This window comes from Chlamydotis macqueenii, unplaced genomic scaffold (genome assembly GCF_036417535.1).
Source record: "Chlamydotis macqueenii isolate bChlMac1 unplaced genomic scaffold, bChlMac1.mat HAP1_SCAFFOLD_210, whole genome shotgun sequence".
Lineage (NCBI taxonomy): Eukaryota > Metazoa > Chordata > Aves > Otidiformes > Otididae > Chlamydotis > Chlamydotis macqueenii.
Window position 1 is genome coordinate 329,077 of NW_028239103.1, and position 7,801 is coordinate 336,877.

Here is a 7,801-nt window from a genome sequence, read left to right on the forward strand (position 1 = left end):
AATAAAACCCCCAAAAATCACGAACGTCGGACGATTGCTCCCACACCGAAAGTGCCAGCCAGTCAAGCTCTTGCTGCTCCTCACCGGACTTTGGCAGTGCATCTACAGCACCACAGACATCGGGGCTCCGGGCTTTCCCTGACCAACAGGGCTTCGACATTTACCACCAGCTGCACCTGGGCGCCCACTGAAATAAAACCCCGAAAAATCACGAACGTCGGACGATTGCTCCCACAACGAAAGTGCCAGCAACTCAAGCTCTTGCTCCTACTCACCGGACTTTGGCAGCGCATCTACAGCACCACAGACATCGGGGCTCTGGGCTTTCCCTGACCAACAGGGCTTCGACGTTTACCACCAGCTGCACCTGGGCGCCCACTGAAAAAAATAAAAGAAAAATCACGAACATCGGACGATTGCTCCCACACCAAAAGTGCCAGCAACTCAAGCTCTTGCTGCTCCTCACCGGACTTTGGCAGCGCATCTACAGCACCACAGACATCGGGGCTCCGGGCTTTCCCTGACCAACAGGGCTTCGACGTTTACCACCAGCTGCACCTGGGCGCCCACTGAAATAAAACCCCGAAAAATCACGAACGTCGGACGATTGCTCCCACAACGAAAGTGCCAGCCAGTCAAGCTCTTGCTGCTCCTCACCGGCCATTCCCAGCGCATCTACAGCACCACAGACATCGGGGCTCCGGGCTTTCCCTGACCAACAGGGCTTCGACATTTACCACCAGCTGAACCTGGGCTCCCACTGAAATAAAACCCCCAAAAATCACGAACGTCGGACGATTGCTCCCACACCGAAAGTGCCAGCCAGTCAAGCTCTTGCTGCTCCTCACCGGACTTTGGCAGTGCATCTACAGCACCACAGACATCGGGGCTCCGGGCTTTCCCTGACCAACAGGGCTTCGACATTTACCACCAGCTGCACCTGGGCGCCCACTGAAATAAAACCCCGAAAAATCACGAACGTCGGACGATTGCTCCCACAACGAAAGTGCCAGCAACTCAAGCTCTTGCTCCTACTCACCGGACTTTGGCAGCGCATCTACAGCACCACAGACATCGGGGCTCTGGGCTTTCCCTGACCAACAGGGCTTCGACGTTTACCACCAGCTGCACCTGGGCGCCCACTGAAAAAAAACCCCGAAAAACCACGAACGTCGGACGATTGTTCCCACACCGAAAGTGCCAGCAACACAAGCTCTTGCTGCTCCTCACCGGCCATTCCCAGCGCATCTACAGCACCACAGACATCGGGGCTCCGGGCTTTCCCTGACCAACAGGCCTTCGACATTTACCACCAGCTGCACCTGGTTACCCACTGAAAAAAAACCCTGAAAAATCAAAAACGTCGGACGATTGCTCCCACACCGAAAGTGCCAGCAACTCAAGCTCTTGCTGCTCCTCACCGGCCACTGGCAGCGCATCTACAGCACCACAGACATCGGGGCTCCGGGATTTCCCTGACCAACAGGGCTTCAACATTTACCACCAGCTGCACCTGGGCGCCCACTGAAATAAAACCCCGAAAAATCACGAACGTCGGACGATTGCTCCCACACTGAAAGTGCCAGCAACTCAAGCGCTTGCTGCTACTCACCGGCCATTCCCAGCGCATCTACAGCACCACAGACATCGGGGCTCCGGGCTTTCCCTGACCAACTGTGCTTCGACGTTTACAACCAGCTGAACCTGGGCGCCCACTGAAATAAAACTTCCAAAAATCACGAACGTCGGACGATTGCTCCCACACCAAAAGTGCCAGCCAGTCAAGCTCTTGCTGCTCCTCACCGGACTTTGGCAGCGCATCTACAGCACCACAGACATCGGGGCTCCGGGCTTTCCCTGACCAACAGGGCTTCGACGTTTACCACCAGCTGCACCTGGGCTCCCACTGAAAAAACACCCCGAATAATCACAAACATCGGACTATTGCTCCCACACCAAAAGTGCCAGACAGTCAACCTCTTGCTGCTCCTCACCGGCCATTGGCAGCGCATCTACAGCACCACAGACATCGGGGCTCCGGGCTTTCCCTGACCAACAGGGCTTCGACGTTTACCACCAGCTGAACCTGGGCGCCCACTGAAAAAAATAAACTAAAAATCACGAACATCGGACGATTGCTCCCACACCGAAAGTGCCAGCCAGTCAAGCTCTTGCTGCTCCTCACCGGCCATTGGCAGCGCATCTACAGCACCACAGACATCGGGGCTCCGGGATTTCCCTGACCAACAGGGCTTCGACATTTACCACCAGCTGCACCTGGGCGCCCACTGAAATAAAACCCCGAAAAATCACGAACGTCGGACGATTGCTCCCACACCGAAAGTGCCAGCAACTCAAGCTCTTGCTGTTCCTCACCGGCCATTCCCAGCGCATCTACAGCACCACAGACATCGGGGCTCCGGGCTTTCCCTGACCAACAGGGCTTCGACGTTTACCACCAGCTGCACCTGGGCGCCCACTGAAAAAAAACCCCGAAAAATCACGAACATCGCACGATTGCTCCCACACCGAAAGTGCCAGCCAGTCAAGCTCTTGCTGCTCCTCACCGGCCATTCCCAGCGCATCTACAGCACCACAGACATCGCGGCTCTGGGCTTTCCCTGACCAACAGGCCTTCGACATTTACCACCAGCTGCACCTAGTTGGCCACTGAAAAAAAACCCTGAAAAATCAAAAACGTCGGACAATTGATCCAACACCGAAAGTGCCAGCCAGTCAAGCTCTTGCTGCTCCTCACCGGACTTTGGCAGTGCATCTACAGCACCACAGACATCGGAGCTCCGGGCTTTCCCTGACCAACAGGGCTTCGACGTTTACCACTCGCTGCACCTGGGCTCCCACTGAAAAGAACCCCGAAAAATCACGAACGTCGGACGATTGCTCCCACACCGAAAGTGCCAGCAACACAAGCTCTTTCTGCTCCTCACCGGCCATTCCCAGCGCATCTACAGCACCACAGACATCGGGGCTCCGGGCTTTCCCTGACCAACAGGGCTTCGACGTTTACCACCAGCTGAACCTGGGCGCCCACTGGAAAAAAAACCCGAAAAATCACGAACGTCGGACGATTGTTCCCACATTGAAAGTGCCAGCCAGTCAAGCTCTTGCTGCTCCTCACCGGCCATTCCCAGCGCATCTACAGCACCACAGATATCGGGGTTCTGCGCTTTCCCTGACCAACAGGGCTTCGACGTTTACCACCAGCTGAACCTGGGCGCCCGCTGAAAAAAATAAAAGAAAAATCACGAACATCGGACGATTGCTACCACACCGAAAGTGCCAGACAGTAAAGCTCTTGCTGCTCCTCACCGGCCATTGGCAGCTCATCTACAGCACCACAGACATCGGGGCTCCGGGCTTTCCCTGACCAACAGGGCTTCGACGTTTACCACCAGCTGCACCTGGTTACCCACTGAAAAAAAACCCTGAAAAATCACGAACGTCGGACGATTGCTCCCACACCGAAAGTGCCAGCCAGTCAAGCTCTTGCTGCTCCTCACCGGCCATTCCCAGCGCATCTACAGCACCACAGACATCGGGGCTGTGGGCTTTCCCTGACCAACAGGGCTTCGACATTTACCACCAGCTGAACCTGGTTACCCACTGAAAAAAAACCCTGAAAAATCAAAAACGTCGGACGATTGCTCCCACACCGAAAGTGCCAGCAACTCAAGCTCTTGCTGCTCCTCACCGGCCATTCCCAGCGCATCTACAGCACCACAGACATCGGGGCTCCGGGCTTTCCCTGACCAACAGGGCTTCGACGTTTACCACCAGCTGCACCTGGGCGCCCACTGAAAAAAATAAAAGAAAAATCACGAACATCGGACGATTGCTCCCACACCAAAAGTGCCAGCAACTCAAGCTCTTGCTGCTCCTCACCGGACTTTGGCAGCGCATCTACAGCACCACAGACATCGGGGCTCCGGGCTTTCCCTGACCAACAGGGCTTCGACGTTTACCACCAGCTGCACCTGGGCGCCCACTGAAATAAAACCCCGAAAAATCACGAACGTCGGACGATTGCTCCCACAACGAAAGTGCCAGCCAGTCAAGCTCTTGCTGCTCCTCACCGGCCATTCCCAGCGCATCTACAGCACCACAGACATCGGGGCTCCGGGCTTTCCCTGACCAACAGGGCTTCGACATTTACCACCAGCTGAACCTGGGCTCCCACTGAAATAAAACCCCCAAAAATCACGAACGTCGGACGATTGCTCCCACACCGAAAGTGCCAGCCAGTCAAGCTCTTGCTGCTCCTCACCGGACTTTGGCAGTGCATCTACAGCACCACAGACATCGGGGCTCCGGGCTTTCCCTGACCAACAGGGCTTCGACATTTACCACCAGCTGCACCTGGGCGCCCACTGAAATAAAACCCCGAAAAATCACGAACGTCGGACGATTGCTCCCACAACGAAAGTGCCAGCAACTCAAGCTCTTGCTCCTACTCACCGGACTTTGGCAGCGCATCTACAGCACCACAGACATCGGGGCTCTGGGCTTTCCCTGACCAACAGGGCTTCGACGTTTACCACCAGCTGCACCTGGGCGCCCACTGAAAAAAATAAAAGAAAAATCACGAACATCGGACGATTGCTCCCACACCAAAAGTGCCAGCAACTCAAGCTCTTGCTGCTCCTCACCGGACTTTGGCAGCGCATCTACAGCACCACAGACATCGGGGCTCCGGGCTTTCCCTGACCAACAGGGCTTCGACGTTTACCACCAGCTGCACCTGGGCGCCCACTGAAATAAAACCCCGAAAAATCACGAACGTCGGACGATTGCTCCCACAACGAAAGTGCCAGCCAGTCAAGCTCTTGCTGCTCCTCACCGGCCATTCCCAGCGCATCTACAGCACCACAGACATCGGGGCTCCGGGCTTTCCCTGACCAACAGGGCTTCGACATTTACCACCAGCTGAACCTGGGCTCCCACTGAAATAAAACCCCCAAAAATCACGAACGTCGGACGATTGCTCCCACACCGAAAGTGCCAGCCAGTCAAGCTCTTGCTGCTCCTCACCGGACTTTGGCAGTGCATCTACAGCACCACAGACATCGGGGCTCCGGGCTTTCCCTGACCAACAGGGCTTCGACATTTACCACCAGCTGCACCTGGGCGCCCACTGAAATAAAACCCCGAAAAATCACGAACGTCGGACGATTGCTCCCACAACGAAAGTGCCAGCAACTCAAGCTCTTGCTCCTACTCACCGGACTTTGGCAGCGCATCTACAGCACCACAGACATCGGGGCTCTGGGCTTTCCCTGACCAACAGGGCTTCGACGTTTACCACCAGCTGCACCTGGGCGCCCACTGAAAAAAAACCCCGAAAAACCACGAACGTCGGACGATTGTTCCCACACCGAAAGTGCCAGCAACACAAGCTCTTGCTGCTCCTCACCGGCCATTCCCAGCGCATCTACAGCACCACAGACATCGGGGCTCCGGGCTTTCCCTGACCAACAGGCCTTCGACATTTACCACCAGCTGCACCTGGTTACCCACTGAAAAAAAACCCTGAAAAATCAAAAACGTCGGACGATTGCTCCCACACCGAAAGTGCCAGCAACTCAAGCTCTTGCTGCTCCTCACCGGCCACTGGCAGCGCATCTACAGCACCACAGACATCGGGGCTCCGGGATTTCCCTGACCAACAGGCCTTCGACATTTACCACCAGCTGCACCTGGGCGCCCACTGAAATAAAACCCCGAAAAATCACGAACGTCGGACGATTGCTCCCACACTGAAAGTGCCAGCAACTCAAGCGCTTGCTGCTACTCACCGGCCATTCCCAGCGCATCTACAGCACCACAGACATCGGGGCTCCGGGCTTTCCCTGACCAACTGTGCTTCGACGTTTACAACCAGCTGAACCTGGGCGCCCACTGAAATAAAACTTCCAAAAATCACGAACGTCGGACGATTGCTCCCACACCAAAAGTGCCAGCCAGTCAAGCTCTTGCTGCTCCTCACCGGACTTTGGCAGCGCATCTACAGCACCACAGACATCGGGGCTCCGGGCTTTCCCTGACCAACAGGGCTTCGACGTTTACCACCAGCTGCACCTGGGCTCCCACTGAAAAAACACCCCGAATAATCACAAACATCGGACTATTGCTCCCACACCAAAAGTGCCAGACAGTCAACCTCTTGCTGCTCCTCACCGGCCATTGGCAGCGCATCTACAGCACCACAGACATCGGGGCTCCGGGCTTTCCCTGACCAACAGGGCTTCGACGTTTACCACCAGCTGAACCTGGGCGCCCACTGAAAAAAATAAACTAAAAATCACGAACATCGGACGATTGCTCCCACACCGAAAGTGCCAGCCAGTCAAGCTCTTGCTGCTCCTCACCGGCCATTGGCAGCGCATCTACAGCACCACAGACATCGGGGCTCCGGGATTTCCCTGACCAACAGGGCTTCGACATTTACCACCAGCTGCACCTGGGCGCCCACTGAAATAAAACCCCGAAAAATCACGAACGTCGGACGATTGCTCCCACACCGAAAGTGCCAGCAACTCAAGCTCTTGCTGTTCCTCACCGGCCATTCCCAGCGCATCTACAGCACCACAGACATCGGGGCTCCGGGCTTTCCCTGACCAACAGGGCTTCGACGTTTACCACCAGCTGCACCTGGGCGCCCACTGAAAAAAAACCCCGAAAAATCACGAACATCGCACGATTGCTCCCACACCGAAAGTGCCAGCCAGTCAAGCTCTTGCTGCTCCTCACCGGCCATTCCCAGCGCATCTACAGCACCACAGACATCGGGTCTCTGGGCTTTCCCTGACCAACAGGGCTTCGACATTTACCACCAGCTGCACCTGGTTACCCACTGAAAAAAAACCCTGAAAAATCAAAAACGTCGGACGATTGCTCCCACACCAAAAGTGCCAGCAACTCAAGCTCTTGCTGCTCCTCACCGCCCATTCCCAGCGCATCTACAGCACCACAGACATCGCGGCTCCGGGCTTTCCCTGACCATCAGGGCTTCGACATTTACCACCAGCTGAACCTGGGCCCCCACTGAAATAAAACCCCGAAAAATCACGAACGTCGGACGATTGCTCCCACAACGAAAGTGCCAGCAACTCAAGCTCTTGCTGCTACTCACCGGACCTTGGCAGCGCATCTACAGCACCACAGACATCGGGGCTCCGGGCTTTCCCTGACCAACAGGGCTTCGACGTTTACCACCAGCTGAACCTGGGCGCCCACTGAAAGTAAAACCCCGAAAAATCACGAACGTCGGACGATTGCTCCCACACCGAAAGTGCCAGCCAGTCAAGCTCTTGCTGCTCCTCACCGGCCATTGGCAGCGCATCTACAGCACCACAGACATCGGGGCTCCGGGCTTTCCCTGACCAACAGGGCTTCGACGTTTACCACCAGCTGAACCTGGGCGCCCACTGAAAGTAAAACCCCGAAAAATCACGAACATCGGACGATTGCTCCCACACCGAAAGTGCCAGCAACACAAGCTCTTGCTGCTCCTCACCGCCCATTCCCAGCGCATCTACAGCACCACAGACATCGGGGCTCCGGGCTTTCCCTGACGAACAGGGCTTCGACGTTTACCACCAGCTGCACCTGGGCGCCCACTGAAAAAAATAAACGAAAAATCATGAACATCGGACGATTGCTCCCACACCGAAAGTGCCAGCAACTCAAGCTCTTGCTGCTACTCACCGCCCATTGGCAGGGCATCTACAGCACCACAGACATCGGGGCTCCGAGCTTTCCCTGACCAACAGGGCTTCAACGT